General features: G+C 39.1%; 1 protein-coding gene across 1 annotated transcript in view; it reads right to left on the bottom strand.

Moving 5' to 3' along the window:
* Positions 1-25,838, bottom strand: part of CNTNAP2 (contactin associated protein 2) — a 1,162,694-nt gene that overhangs the window by 1,091,620 nt on the left and 45,236 nt on the right. The gene's annotated exons all lie outside the window — the stretch shown is intronic.

Raw genomic sequence — 25,838 nt, 5'->3', positions numbered from 1 at the left:
GTACAATGTCAAGCTGAATAAACATCTAAGCTCTAGCAGGGACTCTAAAAAACCAAACAAACTAGTTTACCTGGAATAATTGAGATGATAATTGTTACTTCAAATAATTTATTATAATGATCATCAGAAGTGATTAGCACTAAGCATCCTTTGCTATGTTTAGTTGTACATCACTCATGCATAGTTCCACTTGTCAGTCATTAGTGGTACGATAGTAACTCTAAAAGGCCATAACTGTTAGGATGTTCTTACTGTCCTGAGTAACCTGAAAATATGATCAGGTATTTTCTTGGACTTTGTGGCTTTGAAATATGCACAGATAAAACAAGACATGGGACAAACCTTCCTCATCTTCCATATTAGCCTCATTTTCAGCCAGAGGAAATAAGTCGTAACATTAGTTGACCCCAAAAAACATTGAAAAAACTTCTTACTGATTTGATCCCCATTTATCTTTAAGACCCATGCTAAAGCATAAGCTATAGAGACGATGATCAAACAAGAAGCATGTACAAAGCAAACATTAGGAAGAGCGAAGCCTGCGAACAGTTGAGCAGCTTACTCTGAAGGAGGAAAGCAGATGGTAGAGTAACACGAGTCTCAGTGTTGAGAATGCTTTTGTTTGCCTTGATGTGTAAGGTGATTTGAAAGAGCTCCAGTGCGACAAGATGGCAAAACACACCTAGCAGACAAGCGCAAGTTCTGAAGGAGGCGGAGTCGCCCCCAAAAAACCCAGAAGACAAATACGAAGAAACTCCCCCAAGCCCTAGCAACATGGGCGGGGAGAAAATATTTAAAATAGGCCAGTGATTAGGGAAATCGCTGTATGAATATGAATGCCTACTGCACTTTAGTAGTTAGAGGGATGTTCAAGAGAAGAAAACAAAAACTATACCATGGCATGTTCCTTTTTACTCTGATCACAGAACCTTTTATTTCATTTTTATCTAACTTCAGCACTACACCAGATTTTTCTTTTGCTTTTATCTACACACAAAAAAACCATCTCTTCCTCAATATATGAAACTGTCAGTGTCTTCTTCAAATATTTGTATTCTTTTAAAAAGAAGCAAAAATCTTTTATAATACAGCTTGTCAAAAAGTAGTAAGTAAATACCCTTGGTTAAAACAGTTTTACCATTGTTACTTGAATATAAACTCATAGTTAGGTACAAAATTATGCAATTCTAATTTCTTGGCTGTCCTACAGTCCTTCATACAGTAATATTTATTCTATATACTGGCTAAGATGTCAGCAGTGAATGTATTTGTTGACCATTAACTGCAGAAGCAAGGCTCAGAACCCCACCTTTCTGGATCCAATTAACTCCAACTGCCAAATCCATAGAACTGTCTTTAATATTAATTATATTAAGTCGAAATGCTGTCATACAGCAGGCTGTGATCAGCAAGCCTTCCACCACTTGCAATTATTTCATATGTCGAGTTACCTTTCTGTATCCAGACGGTTACGTCTTGAATGTAACGATCTTTTATGTATTCTGTTTCAAGACTCAAAGAGCTCCTCTGTTCCAAAGAGTTGCCAGAATGTGAAATTCCATCTTCCTTCAGAAAGAGGAAGCATTAAATCCGTGCTACACTGCTGCCACTCACTATTTTCTTTTTAAAGAAAACTTGTCCTTGACTGTTACTTGCATTCCCATTAAGAAACATGCACAACTCACTATTATTCCTGTTAGCCACTAGCTGACGTGATCAGAAACAAAGACCGATGCTAGTCATAGCATCTTAACAACATGTCCACACTGCCACAGTCAAATTAGTTAATAAGGAAAGTCATTTTGACTTGAAAGACAGCCTTTTGTTGTATGGATGAGATGATACCGGTGTGATGAAATTCCGATGTTGGTTAGTTGCTCTTCATTCAAATTATTTGCAGTGGGAGCATAAAAGCTCATTTGAAGATGCAATAGTTTAGCTTAGGGAAGAGAAGAGCTGGACTGAGACATGGCCCTGGTAGACCTAGATTCTAGACCCTAAAACTGTGTGTCTCTTGGTCTTTTATACATATTTTTATTATAGAGGAATAAAGTCTTCGAAAACCCACTCTAACTATAGGCAACAGAAAGAACAAACCCGAGTCTACAGTCCGAATACAGAAAACCCCACACAGCAGAATGAGTTTCTGTATTAAAAAATACTGCACTGTCAATTCAAAGACCAAACTCTTGTTTTCAATGACGGAACAGGGAGGGGGAAAATAAGAGAAGAAACAGGGCAGAAGTTCCCAAATACACAAATACACATTTCATTTTCAAAAATGCAAAGGGCTCCATCACTCATACAGGCAACAAAGATTGAGTAGAGGAATTTGGCATCCCCCTTTGCCTCCCGTCAAAGGGACAGGGAATGTCCACAGCTGTGACACTTTCCCTGGTACTCTGAGCTGTGGCTACTGCTACTCTAAAGAACTGAAAGACAACAAGGCTCCTGGATGGCTTTTATGGCTTTAATATCATGAACACACCTCAACACCCTTCACTTCAGTTTATACCACAACTGGATGCATGAGGTAAGTTACATGAACTGGCCAAGTCCTTCCTTAAGCACCTACTTCATGGGTAGCTAGCTGATAATTTTTAAGTTACTCTCCTCTTATGAGATCTTAAGTCTAACAGGCTGGATTTTTATATTATTATACTTTTAGTTCCACGTCTCTTTAGACAAAAGAAACACTAGACACCTAAAAGTAAGAAGTAATGGAGCAAAGTTATCAGTCCTTTACACCTGATGAGACTAGAAGACCCTTGAGCAGAAGTCTGGGCAGCAAAGGGGAAGCAGGAAGGGGGAAGAGGGCAGATGACAGACAAGGTTTTAGCCCTGTTTGCTTACTACTGCTTTTTCATAAGTTTCAAAGAAAGACGCACAGTTAAAGCAAATCAGTGGTGCGAGCATGAAACAACATTAGTGTAAAACTTAAAGCATAAGTCTAACACCTTTGGAAACAAATCAGCCATGAAGCAATTAAACTTTGAAGCCTTGAGCACAATCTAATACAGAATCAAAGAAAAAAAGAAATCCAGCAGCATTTCTAAAGTTTTAAGCTCTCAAGTTAAAAGTTCTAAGTCAAGTTGGACTTAAGTTACAACTTAAGTGATAACTGTTACATCAAAAGTTTGCTTTTAAATGAACAGTTACACACTTTATTTCTTAAGTTCCAAGTTCAACTATTAGGACAGACAAAATATATTTGAGCTTGTTTGGATTTTAAAAATAAAAACAGACCCCCAACATTAGCACTTAACATCAACAGTAAGTACAGTTCCCTCAGTCTTCCCTATTTGCCTTATCCAGGCAAATGATCCAGTACTCATTTACACTACTTAAATTGTTTTCTTTTTAAGAGGCAGCCTGATTTTTAAATACAAGTGCACAATGCTCTTTGCAATTGTGTCTAAATCATTTACTGCTATCTTAACCAGCAAGGATATGACTAACCAAAAGAAAAAGATGTATGTATTACGCCAAAAAAACAAGAGAGAGGTAAAACAATTTCGTATATTTTCTCCATCAGAATAGTTTTAGCATCAGAAAAATTAATGAACTTTGCCATTGTGCTGTATGTAGGAGCTGGTTTTCTTAGATTATGGCTAAGAACATGACTTGAAAAAACAGTATGGGAAGAACAATAAGTGTCTTAAGAGAAAAAGTACACTATGAATAGAAATAAGACATTTAAGTCAACTTCAATACAAATGAAAGCATATATCAACTTTAGGGAACCATAACAGCCTCTTTAGTCTCTGAATGCTTTCAGATAGGGATAATTGAACAAAAACTTGTGAAAACAGGATTTCCAGTAGTTTAATTTCTCTAGGTAGTTTTACTTAAGATTTTCAAGACTTATCTGTTTCAAAGAAATATGTTCTTTTGTGCTTTTCTTCATTGTTTCTTAAATAGCAATTTTTTTTTTTAAAAAAACAAAATAGTAGCTGATAAAGATAATAGAAGTGTATTACTCAGACTTTATCTGGTTGTGGATCAGCTATTCTATGCCAAGGGCACAACAACTGTTAACTTTGTCTTAATTTTCTTTTTCAAAAAGGAAATGTTAGGCGCAGTAATGATCTTGTAGACTAACGCACTACTTGATCTACTTTTTTTTTTTCAGTCTCCCATTGTCTTGAATAATCAAGGCTCAATCCTATCAAGAAGAAAGGTTTCTTGAAGAACAGATCCATCACAGTTGTATCATAGGCTAAAAGTGAAGCCCTTTGCTCAAGCTTATGTCTCCTTTGAAGCTACACAGCTGTTTCGAAAGAGTTCATCCTGCTCTTACTTACATACCATAAATGCACCAGAACGTGTTCCTTACAAAAGGTTCCCTTTGTCAAAATTCAGTGGTTTTGTGAACTTTCCTAATGAAACTCCTCCAAATAATAAAACAAATTATCACAACAACTCTTAATTAAATAATTCTTAAACATTATTTTCCTTGTGGCCAAATGTCCCCTCATCAAAGCCCCCCTTGTGAGCCTGTCACATGCCACAGAAGGACTCTTGGGATCAGGAATTTCCATTTGAATTCAACTTACTAAGGCCTTGTAAAAATATTTGGATGACTAAACGCTTTTCTAAACACACATTTGTGATGTTTTCAGGTTGTAACACCAACATGTTACTGTCAATTCTTTAAAGACATCTTAAAATGAGCAATATGTTCCAAGTTCATCGCTGCCTAGTAGAAAGGGGAAAAATCCCAAGAGACCGTGGATTCTGGAGAACGTAATTGCTCAAGCAACAGCGTTGGTTACAGAAAGCTCTGCATATGTTGCAGATAAAGTGCCAACTTTAACATCTCAATTAGTCTAAACTAAAATGACTGCAGATCCCATCTGCTTTTTCAAATTCACAAGAATCAATTAGAATTTCTTTAAAATCAGATTTCTGTCATCTCAGCTACCTATACATTGAGAATTAAAAGACTACTAAGAGTTGTTGTAATCAAGGAGCACTTAAAGAATCCAGGAGCTTTATAGTTTGAGAGACTGAGCTATGGATAGCTGAAGTAAAGGACAAACAGTAAGGCACATTATTCTTCTAGAGCTACATAGAATACTTAGAATTAGAAACTAAGAAGAAGAATTAGGAGTGACTTTCCAGTAGTTTACTGCTTATTTAGGAGTTTATTGCTTCATTCCTTGTAGATTAGGGAGATTAACATTGTTTCCTTTCTTAAAAAAAAACACCTCTTCACTTTCCATGTAATCATTCTTTCCATCAATACCAATAACAGAAGCTTTTTCCTCAAGGAAAGCAAAACAAACCTTAATTAATTCATAGGTTCCCTTACATGATCTTTGAGGGGTTTTTTCATATCTGTAATTTCATATAAGGACCAATTTTTCCATCAGAATTTGGGCATTCTAAATAAATACTTTATCTTTTCTTTCCACTTGCAATGGCAGTTACTAAGAACCACCTTTTTTCTTGAATAAAGTCTCACTGCTAAAGAGAGAACTTTTAATAATTTAGTATTACTTATTTTTCTTTTGTCAATAGTGAATCCTACAAATCCTACGCAATACCAATTCAGTTTCTGGCAAGTCTTTTCTGTGCCGGTATGTGTAGTTTCATTTCAGGTGTGACCTCCTTTTACCTTCAAATACTATCACAAATAAAAACACAAACACATTGTCGGTCTATATGTATGTGTATCTTAAATTAGGGTTTTGAATATGCTGAAGATTTTAAATAATTCTTAAAGCCAAGCTACTTGCTATGTATAGTACTTTCACCAGTGTCCCAAGTGGTATTTGAAAGAGCTTTTATGATATATGACATGATGATAGGTTATATTGAGGTTTTTGGGGTTTTTTGGCTGGAGAATCTAACACACTTTATAGAAGAGAAGAATACAGGAATGAATCTTTTCACCATGGATCACTCTCTAGTCATTACTCAGATAAAGTTTGAAGAAGAAATAATGTACTTGGTTAAAGGTACACTATTTTCTCTTACCAGCTCATTTCAATATTGGGTTGGACAATACTATTCCACTCTGTTTTGGAGAAAGCACACCCAGGGATGCCCTAGTCCAATACTAAAAGTTCTACAACTGAACTTCCAGGTTTATGGAAATTCTTCAAGGGAATCAGTTTCTCTTTTTCTCACAGATTAAGCATGAAGTAAATTTCAAAAACCTCGATGTTCAGAGTGCAAATTCAAATTAGACATGCATAGTCATCTCCTACGAGCTATGGTATAGCCTTTCCCTACTTGCAAGGAAGGGGAAACAATACCAAAGTTGTCCCAAAAAAATGCATTAGCTCCCACACCATCAGTATTTCAGAAGTAGAATAAGGAAAAAGAAAATAACTGCTCAGCAGTGCTGCCTAAAGTAAATGGGAAATTCAGACTTCTATCTCCTTAAGCTTCTTGTTACCATTAATTTTGGGTTTAGCATATAGCCCTTATTGTCTTAATAGTTAATCATACCGCGGCAGTGAAGTCCCACCTTTGCTCTGACCAGACTTCGGAGGGAAGCAGCGGGAGCGCAGCGGTACTCAAGACATGTGAACCTGTACAATTCTGGGCATGCCGATACTTCAAAAAATAAAGAGCGATCCCATACCAGGAATCTAGCTGCTGATCAGCCCTTTCCTTGAAGGAGTTAAAAATTAAACCCACAGTTTTGCAAGTGCCTGATGCTTTCGTACAATAGTATCTGCAACACTGATTTGTCACCTGTGTGGGCTGAACATGATAAATTGCTTGCTTGCTAAAACTCAAGACTACTGACAAGGAATTTGGCCTCAGGACATTGTTTATTTCCTACAAAAGCTTTCGAAGGCCTTTGTATGCGCTTTGTCAATCAAATGTGTGCCAGGAAATCACTGTGCTGAATACTAATGAAGAGACTAATCCTTTGCAAGAAATGTGTGCAGCATCCCCCAATTACATATCCCCTACCTATGAGGCAGTTGAACTTGACCTCCTAAATCGCACACATAACTCTGTCATCCCGGGCCCAACCCTTCCATTCCTCAGGAAAAATCCTCTGTTATGTCAATGGCAGGTTTGTCTGTGGAAAGATCAAGGTGGGAACTTCAGGTAATAATTAGACATATTTATTATTTTTGTTGCAGTATCTGCTAGCCGATATCAAAGGTGACACATAAGATTTTCACACCTGTTTGGATTATGACAAATTGGATTCATGACAAATTGGGACACAGCTAAGCAGCACAACAGTCTTGCAATAATCCTGCCACAAAAAAGTAGCCCTATGCATCTGAAATAAATATTGAGAGGAGAGCATCCTTCACAACATGGAGGGGCCAGACTACTGATGGTTAAGCAGAAAAGATCAGCAGAAAGATTGATATTGTGAAGAACATGAAATATTACAAGTAAAAAAGATGCGTAACAGAAAGCAGGGGTTGACCACAACGAGGTGTTTTAAAGAAGACTGAGGCTGTTGGATAAGCCAGTTTATCCCCTGTTTTTTCAACGTGCGTAAAAAACATATGATAGAAGATGACAGATCTACTGTAGGAAATACGGATACGGACAAAATTAAAAGATCAGATCTCGCCACTTGCATGCAGAAGTAGTAAGATACAGTCACAAACACACCCTTTCCAAGAAAAGGAAGAGGGAAAAACCTGACCAGAAAGTTTTGGCCATGTTCTGTGCATATGCCTAGACAGAAAGAACGATGGCACTGTGGGACATGGTTTAGTGGGCACGGTGGGGTTGGGTTAATGGCTGGACTTGATGAACTTAGAGGTCTTTTCCAGCCTTAGTGATTCTGTGATTAAACTGTTACTTAGTCTAGAGACTTGGGCAACTGGAAAATAGGTTGTTCTGGTCAAGATGGTACAGGAAAGAGGAAAGATAAAAAGTTACATTGCTGTCTTGATAGGGAGGCAAACACCCTACAGACAGAACAAAATCTTTATTATGATCTATGACTGAAGAAGATCCTGTTATATTAAAAGAAGTCAATGGACAGGGTGATGTGCCTTAGCCGAGATAGCTCTTTAATACACTAGAGTAGAGCCTGGTATTATGAATCTCATGCCCCAGGAACACTTACGTTAATAGTGTGAAATGTCAAATAGCTATCTGCCAGGTGTGAACCATTAGGTCTCTGTGATTTGGTGCACTCTGATACATCCATTTGATGCAGGGTGCAAATGTAATCAACTTTGATTATGATGTGCTGCTGTGGGCACTTTGGAAAAGGCTGATTTATTTTTAGATGACTGCATCTCTTGAACCATTAGAGCTCTCTCCCCGAAAATCACTTTGTGTAACTAGTATTGGAGGGCCATTGATACATAACTATCATGTGCTACTTCTACATAGGAGGCCTAGAACAGGCAGTATTGATGTGGTTTAATTTTTCTGAGGGCTCCACTTGAATAGCTTTTATAGTCGTACAGGGTGGATAATTTATTAATTTACATAATGCATCTGGCCATTTAATATATCTTAAGAACTGAAGGGAAATTAATGCAAGATGTTATGGACCAAATGAATTCCTGCATAGATCCACAGATAACAAAGTTTTACTAGCAATTTGCTTGGCTTTATTTTGAAAGGACCTTGCAGCATTTTTAATAGAACCTTAATACCTTCTTGGTGGATTACATAAGCAAATCTTGCTGCCCAGTAACTAGCTCATTGAAACTCTCACTAACGGACTCCACACCAAGTTGTGAACAGGAGACCGCTCAGGGTGTCACGGAACATGCCGAAATTATGCTCTGCCAGCTACCGCAGTCTCCCCATGCAGCAGCCTATGAGCTGGGTCGCAGGAGAAAATGGCAAATAGATGGTTTTGAAATCACTGTGAGACACCAATCTTTCTGCCTATGGCCATGAGCTCACCCCACACCCCCAGCTTTCAGGGCAGACCTGTTCTTAGAGAAAAAGGTGGTGGAAACCCATCACTATCTGTTCTTTGAGCCCTGCCCTTCTGCCATGCAGCAGAACCACAATAGGTGTGAGTGCCATCATGTAGGGAGACAAAAATATTTGCTCTGCAAATTGAAGGTCACTGAAATATTTATAGATCTGTAAGAGTGAGTTCACCAGAACAATCTGAGTCTTACATGCCACCTCACTGAACTCTTCTATAGACAGCATTTCAGATAAAGACATAGTATGATATTAAAACTAGATAAAAGCTCTGTCATTTATGATCCCTGAACCAATAAAGGAATCCATGCTTTCTGCCATACTAAAGATAATCATGAAGCATGCCCATCTTATCTGAAGAGCTTAAAAATTAACAAAGGGTTTCTCATCATGAGAAACCCAAGACCATTGTTCTCCTGCAAAGGATGAAGCATTACTAGAACAGATTTCAGTAGCATTTTGTAATTCTGTCAAATATTCAACCCCTCCAGGTTACTCTTGCTGAGCACCGAAATACATTTGGGAAATGACACTGCAAACTCTTATCAGGTGGAAGAAAACAGTCTTTGAGGCCTTTCACAGGATAACTCAACTGTGTTTGGTAAAATGTGCTCTTTGGAAAATTTAATGTTACTGAAAGCCAACTCAAGCACAATATTAAAAAAAATAATGACATTAGTACTAAGCAGAAGACTCCAGAAATTGTTTTTATCCTTTTGTTATTGTTTGGTTTTCTTCTGCTGTTTACTTATAGTCAGCTTGCCTTTGCTCCTCTCTCTGTGAGACTAGCCATGGCTTTGTTCAAGGGCTATGACAAAACAGCAAGCCAAAGGCACATGCTCCAAGACCTCCCAGGTGTGGGAACAAAGAAGTGGTATGGTCAATCCTCAGAGCCAGAAGCTATCCAAGAACATTTCCATATACTCACTGATAGAAATTTCTCTGAGCCTGGTTTCTTCCTCCTGTGAGGAGGATGCTTGAATAGGTACCTGTAGAGAGACTGCTGTTTAACAACTATTTTCCCATTTCTGAACTTTCACACCCTTGTCACATCTAGCTCACCTGTCAGAGGATTTCCCTAAATTTCAGGGGGAAAAAGTAATAACAGCTTTTTGAACAGGTTTCAGATGTTTAGTCTGCTTATAATTCTTAAATCTCTATTTTTTAAACCAACTAAATAGCCACCCCAGGTACTTACACTTATTTTGGTTGTGTGATTAATTCCTTCTAGAACAAGTCTGTTGACAGGGTCTTTGGGATTCATTATGATCTGTCTGCTGTTCTTTTTCAGGTCAGCTCACATTTTCTTTAAAGTAACCCCTTGCATTGTTTTAAACAGTGGAAGTAGTTTAGTGTTATGAAAAATAAAGCTATTTAAACACGTAGTCTGCACCCTTACAATTCAGTGATCTGTACACCACCAAGAAAGAAGGCTGACCTTCAGCCTGCATAAAGGGAAACCGGTGCTGCAGTCAACCTCGGTCTAGCCGAGGAAATAGCCTAGTTAAGGAGCCGGTGCTTCTTGAATAAAATAGTATCCAGCCAACAGCATCATTCTGCAGCTCAATGTTCAAAGCTATTATTGATTTTAACAGTTTCAGAATTATGGAGGTTCCAAATTTTCAACCTCAACCTTATTCCTAATATGTTACAGAGGTATAACAAGAGAGAATTTTTTTTCTTTTTAACACATCCCCATTCACTTTTGCCTAGCGAAGCCTTATGCTTTTCTTGGAAAGCTATAACTGCAAGAATCCTGGATTTATCTGCTTTGACAGCCAAACAGCAGCTCCTCAGACAAACCACGAGCACGTTTGCAGCCCAGCATTAACTGTTGTTGCAGCTGGCTGCCCGGTACTCTGTTTCTATGCTAGCCCAGTTCCGTAGGGCTTGTCCAAAAGAGAAGTTTAATCCAAGATGTAAATCCCTCATATTATTCAACAATGAAAATAAGGCACATCTACTTAAAGTTCGGGAGTTTAAATCAGAGGCAATACAAATGGCCTGTTGGTTGCCTACCACTGAGTCAGTTTGGCTCACAGGCTGAGGAACTCAAAGGGGAAGGTCACGGCAGGGGTGGGGAGAGGGCAGGAGGGCTCCTTTACAGTGCCTCAGGGTAAAAGCAGACCTGAGAACACTGGAGTGGTGGAAAAGGGACAGAGGGTAAATGCTACCATAGTTTTTTTTAATCCTCCTACAGTTGTTAAATTTTCATTCTTGCACAATTCTGAATGCTGCCTTAGTTTAAGGTTTTATGACTTTGAAGAACGGAGAGATGCACCAAAGAAATAAAAGAAGCCAAGTGTCCTCCATTGCAAGCTCTCTTGAAGTACAGCATGTCAACATGTCAACTCAGAGTAATTTAAACAGTATCCCAAACAATCCCCTCCTAAATAAGTAATAACATATTAAATAGCACAGCAACAGTTATCAGAGAATCATACTAAGTTGTGAATAATTTTTGCCATGTGCTTTGGGAAATAAGAACTTGTAAATCAAATTAATCAGGATCTCATGCTCAAAGCTGCTCTCGTTCTTACAAGCAGCACAGATTTCCAGTTGTATAGCATTAAGAGTTGGCAAGTGATTCAGGTATCATAAATGATTGACATTCACACAGGCAGCGTCCATGTCCCTTGCTTATCTCAACTAAGAGCTAAAACCTTGTTAATCGCTTTGGGTTCTTTCTCCTTATTATTTACAAGCTACATTTTTTAGACTAATCTACGCTCAAGCTTGAGCCCTCCTCGATCCAAGTTCCACCCTACTTCCTGACACGGATGGACAGTCACTACCAGCCAAGTTAACAGCACTCAACAAGTTTTTGCTCGTCACCAAAGTCACGGTGCCTGGCTATGTGTCTCTGCATAACCTTCCACTAGTAAGAAAGAAAATTTTTTACTTAAAACATCACCAACCATCCCCAATTTAGGTTTTCAACTGCACCAGGCTAAAAATCAGTGATAACAGTTTTTTAAAATCAACTGATGAAGAATAGTCAAAAACTACTGCTAATGGTAATCTGTCTGTATGCGTAATGCCTAAATTAGGTATATCCATTTTTCAAACAGAGAGAGGTATTATTTACTGTCTATAAACAGGTCAGAATCTGGATTTGAGACAGCTCAAGTTAGAAATCAGTTCCTGTGAAAGATGCTGATTAACATTCTGCAGAATACTGAGAAAGTGGTTAAAGAAAACAAGTGAAGTGCTACAAAACCTTTACAGTGCCTTGCGCAGAGTGAAAAATCCGCCCTTTCCCATATGCAATATTAAGGGCAACGTTAAAGGCCCCAAATTAAAAGGAACCGGGAACAAGCAGAAAGGACCCTGCTTGCTTTCAGCCTTGAGCAAGAATCCGAAGAAACACACCTTCGATCTGGATGCTCAGCCCTTACTGACCCCAGGCGTATGGCACAGCAATGCAAAGCTCTCATTTCCAGAGAAAGACCAACAGTTCCACGCACCCTCAGATATCAGGAAGCTTAGAGTTTGCAGGGCTGAAAAATTAGGTAAAAACCTGGCATTCTTTGAAATGGACTGTTGTTGTTGCACAGGACCACCTGCATGCCTCAGTTTACATCAGCGGGCTACACGCGGCAGCCAGCCCGTTGAGTAGGCTTCAAGGACAACCCCTACTTGGAAATTAGTATGTAGTGGGCAGACAAGACAAAGCGAGAGGAGAAGACAGTATTATGATCTCCATTTTACAAATGCAGGACCAAGCCAAGAGGAGATATAAAATATTAAAAATATTAAGAATAATAATAAAAAAATCAATTGTCTGGCATACGGATGAGGTGGCACCGCACTCAGCTGGGAAGAGACAAACTGCTGCTTTAAGCTTCAGGCTGCAGAAATGTTTGGCAGTATGGCTATTCAGAGTGGAAAAGTGGGATGGGGTGAGGAAATCTGGATGGTTTCATTAAAACCGATGTGAAAACAGATGACATTTGTGCAGCTGGTTTGTCTGGGAGAGAATTTCCAAGAGCAGAGTCACAAAACTGGGAGAGGAAAGTCTCCCAGGAAGTGTGACCCAGTTCCAAAGTTTTAGAACTTCTCCAGAGGGAGGTGCAGGATTGGGCCATATTCTTCAGCAGGTAGAAAGTGAATCAGAGCTCAGGCTTTTGGCCTCACTGCTGAGTCACAGTGCTCACTACAGTATCACCTTGTTGAATAATGAGTTGCAGGGCGCTCTCCTGGGGGTTTTTTTCCTGTTAGAGCACTTCCATCATGGAATAAAATATATTACAAAAAAATTATTGACAGAAAAAAAAGAAGGCCAGAATAACTTGTGTAGTTGATGATTTCACATTAATGTGGGAAGTGAGATACTTGGGCTGAACTATTTTTACAAAATAGAAGAGCAGAGCTAGAGAGATTTCCAATAACACATCTCAGAGTGTCCTGTAGCTTGGTAGCTAAATTTATTGCTGGCAATTTCCTTCGGTTTTTTATTGCTATAGTAAATAAGCAATGCTTACTTTATATTTAAAGGAGTACTTTTAAGGGAAAAAAAATTAAACAATTGTCAATCCAAGAAAGTCAAGTGAGCAATGCTAAGGCAGAACAATTAAAATACCTGATTCAGCTCTTAACTCTTGGATTCCTTGTGCCCCAACAGAGAAGCACAAGTGAAGAGGAAAAAGAAAGATTGAGGCCAGATCTGGGAAGGAAAGATATCAACTACAATATTGTTATTCTGTTACTGAAACACGGAAATCTGGTTTAGCTAAAAGATTTTTCTTTAGCAAGTCTTCTCCTTCTTTATATGCACTCAAATGATGCACCTAGACAATTAATTAGCCCTTCCCCTGTACTGCAGGTAAACAGCTCAACCTGCTTGGAAGTAGGTATAAATGCTCTGCTAGAGCAAGGTTAGAGTACTGAGCACTTAGTGAGATAAATCAGCGTACAAGCAACATACAAAAAAGAGGACTTACCTGAACATCACATCAAGCAGCCTAAATATCTGGTTCAGAGTTCGTGAGCTCCTGACAGCAGAGTTATGGTCCTTGTTTAGTATACTTCTGTACATTATAAAGGACCATTAACAGTTACAGTGCTATATAAATGATAAATGATGACACAGAACACTAACTGCCCATATTTATGCCAACATATTCAGTCAGGATGAACAAGAACGATAACTTGAAAAAAATACCACTGAATATATGTAATTATAATGAGCTATTCACAATCAAAAACATGTCCTTATTAAAATCTGTCATCTAAACCCATATTTATTTTTCCCTCTTAGAAAAATATTTACAGTTCTTGACAGTTAATTTCCCATTTATAGATTATCAAGCTGTGTGACCACTCCAAAGCCTGTAGTTAAATACCAGCAGCAGAACTTGGTATAGAAGTATTTGGCAATTCCAGTGAACAAACAAATGTAAGGTGGATATGAAAACAAGACAGTTACTTTTCCCTTTCTACCCTTCACAGTCCAGGATTCAGAAGATGCACAGAAAGGCGAGAGCATGGTTTAAGCACAAGACAGAAATCCGAAATGCTTTGTCCCATCATCTGCCAAGGGCTTTCCATTCAACTTACGGCAAACCGCTTAATGAGGAAACAGAAATAACAGTATTCCCCTGCCTTTTTTGTTTGCTTGTTTAATTTACTGAAAATACGAGGCATTCCGCCCATACCACAGAAATACCAATAAATTATACGCTGGGAATTCGTTCTACCATTACTAGTTTCCATTTTTTCCTTAATTTCTTAATGCCAGCACTACAGGCCGGGTAATGAAAAGGGACAGAGCCCAGCGAAAAGGGAAGCTGCAAAGGTGAACACGGTGGTCTAGCTGCCACAGGTGACATTATTAATTTACTAAAAGAACAGAATTTAGAATGGAAATAAGGAGTCATCTATCATCCTTGCATCATTCATCAGCTGTGTGTTACCCTAAATGGTAGGCTGCTAATTTAATTAATTTTTGTAAGGCATCTGCCCAGAAGGGCTTAGCTCAATGACAGCACCTGGGTTTCAGCGAGGTTCTCCTTTTTAATCAGTTTTGCCAGCTAGATTAAGTTGAGGCTCAAGGAGGTCAAGTGACTTGACCAAGAGCAGCTCTGGGGGAACACGAAGCCGAGCCCCCCCGGCTAGCTGTGTTCCGTCTAACCTTCGCTTGCTCCAAAGCATTTTCTGGGTAGCGCAGAGAGCTCACGTATTCCTTTCCCAGTTACTACTCAAAACCTCAACAGACTACTATTTTGCATTCTTGATGGCATGCTGAGCTGTGGCTTAAGAATGAGTGATAAAAAAAATGATTGCTGAAAAGTGAGACCCTCCTTGCTCCCATACTCTTAGTTCATCATTCTCCGCAATGGTGGGGGGGATTAGGAATATTCTGACCTTCCAGAGTTCAGACACTCTCCATCCTCAATTCCAACATAAAAAAAAAAAATTCTAAAAATTGCCATAAGTAACATTTCATAAGCTAAAACCCTCTCTTATTTTAGAACTACTGTTAACACTGATGTAGTTGTCTAACAGCTTTTTAATCCACTGCTTCGTGGCACAGTGTGCATGGTAAGATTCCTAGCCAGGCAAAGCCCTGAGCTAACCTAGTTAGATCTTTTACTCACAGGGAGTGCTCCAAAGCAGACCAAAAGGCTTCTAAAAATCAGACATAGCTTGATTTGATGGAACTTAAAATCAGGATAGTTCATTCTTTAAGTACAAACTTGAAGTGACTCCATGAAACCACACAAAACCAAAGGCACTTATAAACAACTGCGTTCCTGTCCCCTGGATCCTTGCAGACCCACCCCTGCTTTCAGGCTTGGTTTGAGTTGACTTACCAACTTTGTGAGCTGCAAAATCGATCCACATTCTTAGACAGATTCTTCTGCCTCTTTGGAGATCTGGTTATCTGCTTCTTACATGAACAGGACACTTCTAATCCAGCAGCCTTTGCCATTCCACCCCCAAAACTCTAAAAAACCCAAACAAACCCCCACCCCCAAAGGGCTCCCCTACCCCACTCACCTTAAAGGCAAATAGCACAGGTGTTAACAATCTGCCTGAGGTTTTTTCCTCATGGGCTCTTAAAGAGACACAGTGTTTGATTCTACTACTGCTTGAAAATATTTGCAGTCCTAATTTACATTCCTAAAAGTAATAAAAAATATTCCTGTGCAGACTGAATGGGGCATTATTCTTACTTCAGTCTATTTGTGGTAAGAGTGAATATATCTATGCTGTTAATTATTCATTTTGTATCTATATGACTTTGGGAAGATGTATATCTCATGTGTAGAAAACCTAGCGTTAACTTTCCATGAACCTTAATTCCAGCTTGAAGATAAACATTACTTATTGTCATTTTTCAAATATGCTTTAGCTACACTTCAGCATATTTAAAGCCCCGCTATTAACAGAACTGATCTGAAAGTACACTGGAAGAGGGATTATATTGTTAATACAATAAAAACGCATATTTATAGTAGAATACATTATAAAAAGCAACTCAATTGCATCTAAATAATAGCCATAATACATCTGGCCGTGTTTGGCTTTCCTGGGCAGAATTCAAAACATTCCTGTCACTCTGGCAAATTGACTGACTGATGACTTTTATCGACTTTATCATCTATGACAGTACACTTCTTACAATTCAAAACTCAGAAACTAGTCTCCGACAGTGCTTCAATGCCTACTGCTTAATATTCAGCACTGACACAAACAAACTCACTGGGAGTTTGGAGGTAACTTGTGCTTAATGGCTTTTTTTGTTGCATTCGAAACATTATTCTTTTTTCTTTTTTTCCCCCCCGTTTAATAAGCACTCTGATTACTGTACTAAAAATGGCAAATGCGCAATGGCGTTGTATTCTACATCAAATTAAGCCCCTACAAACTCTAGCTGCTTTATTAAAACGAAAAGGAAAAAAAAAATAAATTGTGCCAGAAAACCTTGGGAAAAAAATCGCAGCTACTGGGCTTACCAAGCAGAAGTGAAAAAAGGAAATCTTTCCATGATCCATCATTCAACTACCGTGTGAGTTCTTTTTGAAGACTTAGCTAGTTCCAAAACTAATTCATTTGTTTTATTTAATGCATTTTACATGCTCAAAGACTGAGGAGACTTTGATAACTGAAAATAGGCTGATACGTATATACATATTTAAACTATTTGAAAGGGGCCATGGAGGATCAAGTGCCATGGTGTGATAAAAGGCTTCAGCGTTTTCTCTCCGGAGCACGGGTTTGCTCAAAGCCCCCCCTTCTGGTAGATATCCAGAAATTGGGTGCAGATCAGGTAAAAGGGTGATTTGCAGTTTATTTATATACGCGGAATGTGACTGTAATGCTCTCTGGCAGGCTCAGCTTCCTCTAAATTCTGAAAACTATGGGGAAAATGTAAATGTGATCGTATGTGCATATACGATTATCAGGTGGATTTCAGATATTCTTGATCTTTTGCTTGCTGGTAGTATCTCGCATGAATATAAATCTTATAAAAAAAAAGCAATAAAAGATCATATTTCACAAGAACTGTAACTACTCATACTTTAAAAAAATATTGGGCATTTTTCCTAGGAAACTTAGCTCACTGAAAGAAGAAAATTATTTTGCTTGTATTTAGAAGTCATTTTTCAGTGAAATTTAGATTATTGGCATCTTCCTAAAGCATTTCTTCTGTAAAAATAGAAGCAGTATCTTGCCTAATTTACCCTCAAGATGAAAATATTGTGCAGCCTCCACACTAGTGACGAGTATGATTAGGTTATAATGAGCATTCTTACTACCAAATTCCTACCTACTTAAAAAGAATCTTTGAATCTGACCTTACAGCTTTTACAGTCATTTTAAATAATTGCCAAAGCTCTTACTCTTTTTCTAATGGAAACCTATTTTTGTGGTTTTTCAAAAAACAGCTACTTATACTGGGAGGGCTATTTGCATTCGCTGTAACTATTTCCACGTGCATGTGGTCTGTTGCGTTCAAAATGCAGAAGGAAGATGAGAAAGCCCAAGATCCTAATTCAGCTTCCAGTGACTTCTGCAAGAGTAGAAAAGAGCCTGACGGATATTTTTTTCCATGGGTCTCTTGCCAGAAGCCTTCAACAACAGAGAAAAAAAGAGCCACACAAATCACTGCCATTACCAACAGTGCCAATTAGCAAAAAAAGCAGAGAAATGGGGCTGGGTGACAGTGCCGACCCTTCCTGGCCCGGCCAGGCACAGCTCAGAAAATATAAAAAACCTGCTTCTCTTGAGGAATTGGGCTTGAATCCTCCAGAATTACCATTCTCCTCTGAACTACTGCATGATTCTCTCTCACCTTTTTCACCATGAGCATATCACTTGCAAGGTATTTAGGTGGTAACTGATACCCACAAGACTAACGTGTTATTAAGTGAAAACAAACCAAGGCAGAGCCAGTCAGATGAATCAAATGATGAGGAAGGTTAAGACACATAGAAAAAAATTTCCCTGTTGACTTCGTACCTGGGAATGTTGGTGAGGTTGCTTTGGGGGGCAGTCCATGTAATAGGAGGGCACTCTAACTTCTAGTGCCAAATGTCACCTTTCTATCCAAGTCATCTGATGAAAAGAAAGTTAAACAGCTCCTCAACTGACTTTAATGTTACGACTAAATATCTGAGAGCAATTAAAGCATCTGCCCAAATTGCGGGAGACTAAGTAACACTCAGCTTCATTCTTTACTGTTGAGGTAGACCTCACGAAATACAGCAATGCAGTTCAAAGTAGTGCATCACGATATATTTAATTTGCAAAGAACACAAGTCAATAAAAATGAAAGTGTATTCAGCCATAAGCCCGCACCACCCCAGTGGGTAATACAGCCACATCAAACTGTTTAACTTGGGGTATCTTTATCATTTTTAGATACTTAATGATGCACCTTTTTAGTTAAAAAAGACAAGTATGAAAATGCTGAAACAGATGTCCCTCCGCTATGAGCCCGAGGTGTGGCCAGAAGATCAGTCAGTGCTTTTTTCAGCCCAGCAATCAATTCAAATGGACTTGCTGAGAGGAGAGTTTCCTTGAGTGCAGACGTCAGGTAAAATGCGATACCACCACTTTCTGCCTGAGGAGCAAGCTGTCTTCTACAGGCAAACGTCGTTGCATTTTGGGGGTAATATCAAGAGGTTCTGTTTTCTTTGCCTCAAAATATTTGAATCCCCTGTCAGAATTTCTCCAAGAAACCCTCTTCAAAGCTCCTTTTCTGAAATCACTAGTATCCGTCAGAGATATTTCTTTAAGACACTTTATGAAAAACCCGGACTTTTTTAATGGAAAATCACTCCAAAATAGTCTAAGATGCGAACCCCTTGATTCTGTTAAATTAAATTAAGAACGAAGATGATGTTAGTTTATTCTGGTCAACCAGATTCCCAAAATCAACCTGAAATAGCCTAAATGGTTTTGAAATTCATAGCTATCATATATTTGGAAATCATTAGAAATCCTTAGAAAACCATTCAAAAACACCAACCACTAAAGAACAATCCTTTATTCCAAACAACTCTCTCTCCTTTTGTTTTTTATATTTCAGAACCAAGGTCTATCCCAAGTTCTGCTTTTAAATAGGATTTCTTACATACAGCTTCTGGTTAAAGTTTAGCATTATCAGAAGAGAGAATGTAATATTTTTACATGGAAGGTTTCCCTGCCAGCAATACTTGTATCTCCATGTCACGCACAAGCCTCTTAGTGAATTTATGACATGAGAAGGCCAGCCTTATGAGCAGCAGCGTCTGACAATGCCAATGTATAGTTTTGTACCTGCATGTTCTCTTTCTCTTGGTGAAGTGTAATCCCATCGTGCTGGTAGAGAGACCATTTCCCGTTCATTCCGTGCCATACAACTGCCTGTACATTTTCTGGAAAAGTTAACGGTTATGCACCTCATTCTTTAAGCATAATACTCCTAAGTCTGTTAAAACCATATGTGCTAATTAGTAAAAAAATACAAAAGTATCCAGTATGATAAGGACACTGGCAAAAGATTCCATAAAAAAATTGTTTATGGATGAGGGAACTGAAATTATCCTGTCTGTAACCTGTAGGTGTTTATCCCCTGTAGGGATCTCCAACAGAAAGGACTTAGCAGTAGCAGTATTTTATGCTTCGCAATTCAAAAACATTTTGACAGGCATTATACCTTTAAAGAGGATAAGCTAAGGTGGATTTTAGGACCAACATTGCTTCCGTTGCACATTAGCAAAGTGGGAATCGTGCCCTAGCTTGTTCCATGAGAGGGGCGAAGTGTAGCGGTACTGCAGAGGTGAAAAAGCCGGCGGGCGGGGAAGCCGCCTCTGCGGTTCGACAGCTGTGCCGACGCGCCCACCCCTAGCAGCGCCCACGGAGCTCTGCAAGGAGGTGGATGAAGCCGTGCGCCGTAGAGCATCGAGGTTATGAGGACGCGTGCTTTCTAGAAGGAACCTGTTTCAGCAGTCCTGCATTTCAACAGGTGCCCGGAACCGCATTTCCCGAGCGTGGACAGCCGCGTATTACAGCACCGAAGGACCCATTCAGGAAATGCGTGAAGGTTGAGGCAAGCGAAGTCCAGAGCAGGGAATAAAGTATAGAAGAGCCGCTTAAATCTGCTTTCGACCTGGGAAAATTATTATGGAGCTTATGGGTTATTTCTGAGGCTGTGGGAAGGAGACATACACAGGACCCGATCTGGAGCCTTCTGAGGTTAGGGGGAGACTTTTCTTGATTTCAGCAAGGTTTGGATGAGACGCTCGGTTTCCCTGCGCTGCTGATACACTCACCAACTACCGATATTCTCATATGTGTCTCTGGACTGGCAGACACAAGAAAGTGCCCTGCAGTGTTTATCATGAAATGAATAGGAATGTTGCTGTAGAATAAATGCAGAATTTCTTACCTGTGAGAAACTGCTATTGAAAATGCACAGATCTGATTAGTCAGCTAGTAACATGGAGGCTTATGTGCATTAAAAGAAATACGTAAAGCCAAATAAGACTAGAATACCTTAAAAAAGAAAAATTTTTCAGAAATATCTCAAATCCTTCCACTCTTCTCCATTCACTCTAAAACCCTAGTCACCTTGAGGGTCTCCAAAGTGAATGTACTCAGGTAAATGTGGAAATCCGCACTGAAGGGGAAATAGTCTGCTTGCAAGAAGATATTATGTACCAAGTTGTTTTAAAGTTGTTGGCTTTGGAGAGAAAATAATGTTTTCTACGGCCTGTGTTCAGTACAACATCAACATCAGAAGTATCTGATGATGCCATTTGCATTAGACTTTCTTCTATATGTAAATGTAATCAAGCGGCATTGTATATGGCTAGATTATTGTTAATTAGCATTTGCTGAACATTTTTCTAATACATCTTCTCAAGTGAACTTTAAAGATTATGAAGTTATTTGGCATTTTTTAGCTCACTGAACTCAACAAGGAGTAACTTCCTGTGTAGTAAATACATTTAAAGTAATAATTAGCAAGAAAGTATCTCAAAAATCTCGCCCTTTCATGAGGTAGCCTGTCCTAGTATAAATGTTCATCAGACAAAATACTGCTGAATGAAGTTTCCATATTTTCAAGGAGTAAAAATCCATCTAACAGGCCTGTATTTGAGCAGTCTGCTCTTTCAGTCATTGTTAGCGAGCATTTTCAGGAGGAACTTCTGCGTTCAAACACAACGCTTCCACTTCCGTATATGAAAAGTCTTTTTCCCCTTTGAAACATGCCCTAGCATCTATTATTATACTCTTAGAGGAGCTTGCTGCAACGTGGCACACATAGGGGACAGACTGATACAGAAATCAGTGTTTCTGCTTTCTCATCTTTGCCACTGATGGGCTCTACACCTTGTATAAATCAGGTCACATCTGTGACGGTTTCTCCCACAACCTTCTCCTTAAAGTGTATTCTTTAAAAGCTCAGTGGGTGTAGAGGGCGGAGCAGGTCGGGCTAGCGATGAGCTCAGCTCCTATTTACGTCTCCTCCTTCACCCGGCAGGCCTGTCTGTCTCAATGGGACAGGCACACGCACGCATTGCCGCCGTCCTAGAAAGCCAGTGAGAGCGCAAGCTGGCGCAGAGCAAAGCGAGGTACAGAGTATGTCCTGTAACTGCGGTTCTTCTCAGGCGAGGAAGTTATTTTCAGCACCATGAATTTTTTGGGTGGATGGCGTCGGAGGGAAGTGCTGTACCGCTGCCATCAATACTGAGCTTGCTAACCCTGGAACAATTTATTTTATCCCTCTTTTGAGGTGTCAAGATTTTGGTTTCCTAATTCTGTTACTGCTGAGACGCTTGGAGCTGACCTTGAACTTTGCTATGAGAAAAGCAATGCACAGGTAAACCTAAACCAAGGCATGCTCGCGCAGGAGGGACATTTTTCTTCCCCTTCTTTTTTACAGCATAGGAAACCAGGGGACTCTGGTTATTGAATACGTGCCACAGTACGACATGAGTTAAACACACAATAATGATGATGATAACGATAATAAAAATGCATGTCTCAGCTTAGATCCCCAATCAGTAAAGTTTGGAAGTATATATAACTTGAAGCATCTGTATGATCCCACTGAAGTAATATACTTGATTAACTATCATGTTGAGCTGGGGTCACAAACAGCTCGTAAATTTAGGACAGGAATTTTTGCTGAAGCAATGAACTTGAAGTGAGCATTACAAATTATTCATGGAATTTTAAAATCAGATTTATAAATCTGTGCATAGGAAAGCTGCTGAGAAAAGAATAAATCTTTAAATAAGAGAGCAGAAAGATAGGATGTAAATTATCCAATTTCAAATATTAAGTAATTATGAAAAACTGCCTATGAATAGCTACCAGTGGAGAAGTGTTTCTAATAGTGTTCAGTAAATGCTTTTTCTTCAATAATTTAGACTTCACAGTACTCTCCTCACATTCCTTCCAGAGACCAGAGAGATGGAGAGACAAAATATGTTGAATAAGTTATTAGAATTCAATTAGTTTACTAGGCATAGTAGTTAGCAATGTAACCAATTTGTTTAGCAGTTAAAAACAAACTGTTGCTGAGTTTTCCATTTTTTTTTTGTTCTTAATATTTAATCCTTTTTTTTTCCCAGTTGTCCATCCCAGCTATTCTAATTTCATAACCACAAGAACTTTAATAGATTTGTTTTACTGACTTGCTGCTAGGGTTTTTTTGTTGGTTTGTTTATTGGTTTTTCTCCTAGAAGGTCTGGTTTGCTAAGAAATCACTGTATTCCTTGACTGCCTTAGGTAACATTGTCATGCATTAGTAATCATCACACCTTCATCTTCTTTTTTCTTTCTTTTTATCATTTATTTTTACTGGGATCAGAGGAAAAGTTCGGTTTTTAAACCTTTCTCCCTCTCCAAAAAGAAAAATTTGGGGAAAATTTTATGTTACTTCTAGAAATTACCAAGATTCCTTATTACATTTCTATATTCTTTCCTCAAAACAATTGTTTTCCCATAGAAATGCATTCTTTACGCTCTGTTTTAAAACCAGCACAAGATGTACAAATCTACTACTTCTCTAATTTTGGAGGTGCTGTTCTTTATCTACCGGTAGTGGAGCAGGTACATCTGTCCTAAGTGTTCCTACACACAGGAAACTCAGAATCTCTTTCACCCTCAAGCCCTGGAGTTTCGGTGTTGTTAATCTCACGGTGACAAATGGAAGACGATGCCAACAAATGGAAGACGACGCCAGCCGTAATCCCTCACAGCCTTTCACATGATCTAAAGCAGCCTGCCCTTGGAAGGAAGACCTGTGCCTAAGGGCAGCTTAGGGAAAGGTCATATCCCCTCTTCCTTAAAACAAGGAATGTCTGTGAATTGGAAATGGTTGAGAATTTCGCAACTAAACAGGTTTTCATTGGAAAATGCTGATTTGTTGAAGTCAAAACTACATTCAGGAATGAATTAAGAGGATATATGTACAAGGATTACTCCTTTTCTTAGGAAATCTTTGCCGTAAGAGGTCTCGAGACCAGGAGGGAATTTGGGGTGAACGGTATTTGCTGCTAGGTCCTAGCTATTAGGTAAGAGATGAGGCATTCAGCTCAGCTTTGCAGAGGAGGTGAATCTCCTGCAGATTGGTAGCTGTCCTACTCACCTCATTACGGAGTCAGATGTTCTAGCTCCCATTCTGGGTTTGCGAAGTTATAATTTGCTATACAAAGATTAATGCACCATAAAGAGAGCTTGACTCTGGTGACTAAGGTGTCTGCCTGAGAAAAAATCCAGTCTTCAGTCTTTGTTCTGAGTACAAGCACAATAAAGCTTTAGTATCCCAGATGAGTTGTAACCACTAAGCTATTGGTTATTCCTGCCTAAAAATGTCACATTTTTCAAAATTTCTTTGATTTGCCCTCAAAAAATCCTGAAGCCATCAGTACTTCACAGAACATAATGTTGGATTTCTAATAAGCCCTGATGGAAATCGTTGCCGTGTGGCTCAGCTCATCTAGGTTGGAGATTGTTTAGTGAAGAGTAAAATGCACTTTGAGGAAGGGTCTTCAAAAGAGCACAGGGCTTTTCTTTCTATTTTTTTGGCTGGCGGAACGGACTCCTAGTTGCACTGCCTTTCCATTGAAATCATACAAGAACTCATAGTGTGCAAAAACACCTCCCAAGTGCCCCCATTTTCCACTTTAATTATCACTTCCCTCCTCCCAGCCCTCCCTGCTCCTGTCATTACTCTGTATCAGCGGGACTTTTCTCTTGTCATGGGAAACTATTGCGGTAAGTCCTTTCTGCACTGGACCTTGCCTCACCTCTCCAGTTTAAAAAGTTACTCTGCTACCTGTCTGAGATGGATCAAAAGTGCAAACCAGAAGCACTTCAAGGGCTGAAGTTTTCTATGGATTTTATTATACATTATCCCTGAAACAGTTTGTGAAGAAAATTATCTTCTCTCACTCTTCCCGTCGCCTGCCTTTGACTATTTGCAGAATGCTTTGTAACCCTTCCGCAGCACAGAAAGACTGATCTTTTCTAGTCAGCTAATGATGTGTTTCTTTCTGGTGTTGGTGGCATAAAAGAGACCAAGTTCAACTTAGAAGTTTAGAGTAAAAATGCAGTTTATTAAATATATATTTAACTCTTTTTTTCTCAGTTCTCTTTTCAGCCATCCATGCAGAAGAATTCCTTTTCTCCATAAAGGGCCCTACCTCAGTAAGCCAACATGTATAAGGCCTTCAGTAAATGTTTCAAAGTGTCAGCCACTTCCTTGCATTAGGTAAAATCAGAATTTCATTTCATAACCATGCAAGGACAACTAAGAATTGAGGGGAAGTTTTAAGAATGTATTACATGTTTTAATTATTCAAATAATAATGACTGCAGAAGCAGTATTCTTCACAGGCTCCCTTCCCCTCTAATTTCAGGGCAATTTCTGAACCTAAGTGGAAACTGAGCTCTCTCCCCTATTGTTTTAGTTCTCGCTTTTATAAGCGTTGCTGTATTATTTCTGGTGAAAACTGAATCTCTTCTTATAGCATCTCCAGCTACGAAGTACATGCTTTGCATGTCTTCTCCAGTCATCCTCCTTCTACAGTACCTTCTGTTCTAGTTTTTGTTAAGAATGAAGAGGAAATCTCTAAACACAAAGGTAGCTAAGCTTTGCAGTGGATTTCCTGAAGACACGCCTGAACCTCTGTTACTGAAGGTTTCAAGAAAAAGGTTTTAAAAACTTACCAGGAATGATGCAGTCCTGGGGCAGGCGGACAGAACAGCTGGCTTCATGAGGACTGTACCAGTCAGTCCTAATTTTTAACCTATTTTCTTTCAGCAAGATCTGAATCCATACGCGCATTATATGTTTGTCATATGTCCCTACCCCCCGTATGTCCCAACAGCTGAAACAAGTGACTTCAAGGACTCAGATCTCCCTTTTGCGCACTTTGTTCCATCCCTCTGCTTTTGCCAAATCCATTAGACCTAAACTTTTTTCCCTACGTCAACACAAC

This window comes from Gavia stellata, chromosome 6 (assembly GCF_030936135.1).
Source record: "Gavia stellata isolate bGavSte3 chromosome 6, bGavSte3.hap2, whole genome shotgun sequence".
In the NCBI taxonomy this organism is placed as follows: Eukaryota; Metazoa; Chordata; class Aves; order Gaviiformes; family Gaviidae; genus Gavia; species Gavia stellata.
This window is presented reverse-complemented; position numbering and strand designations above follow the sequence as displayed.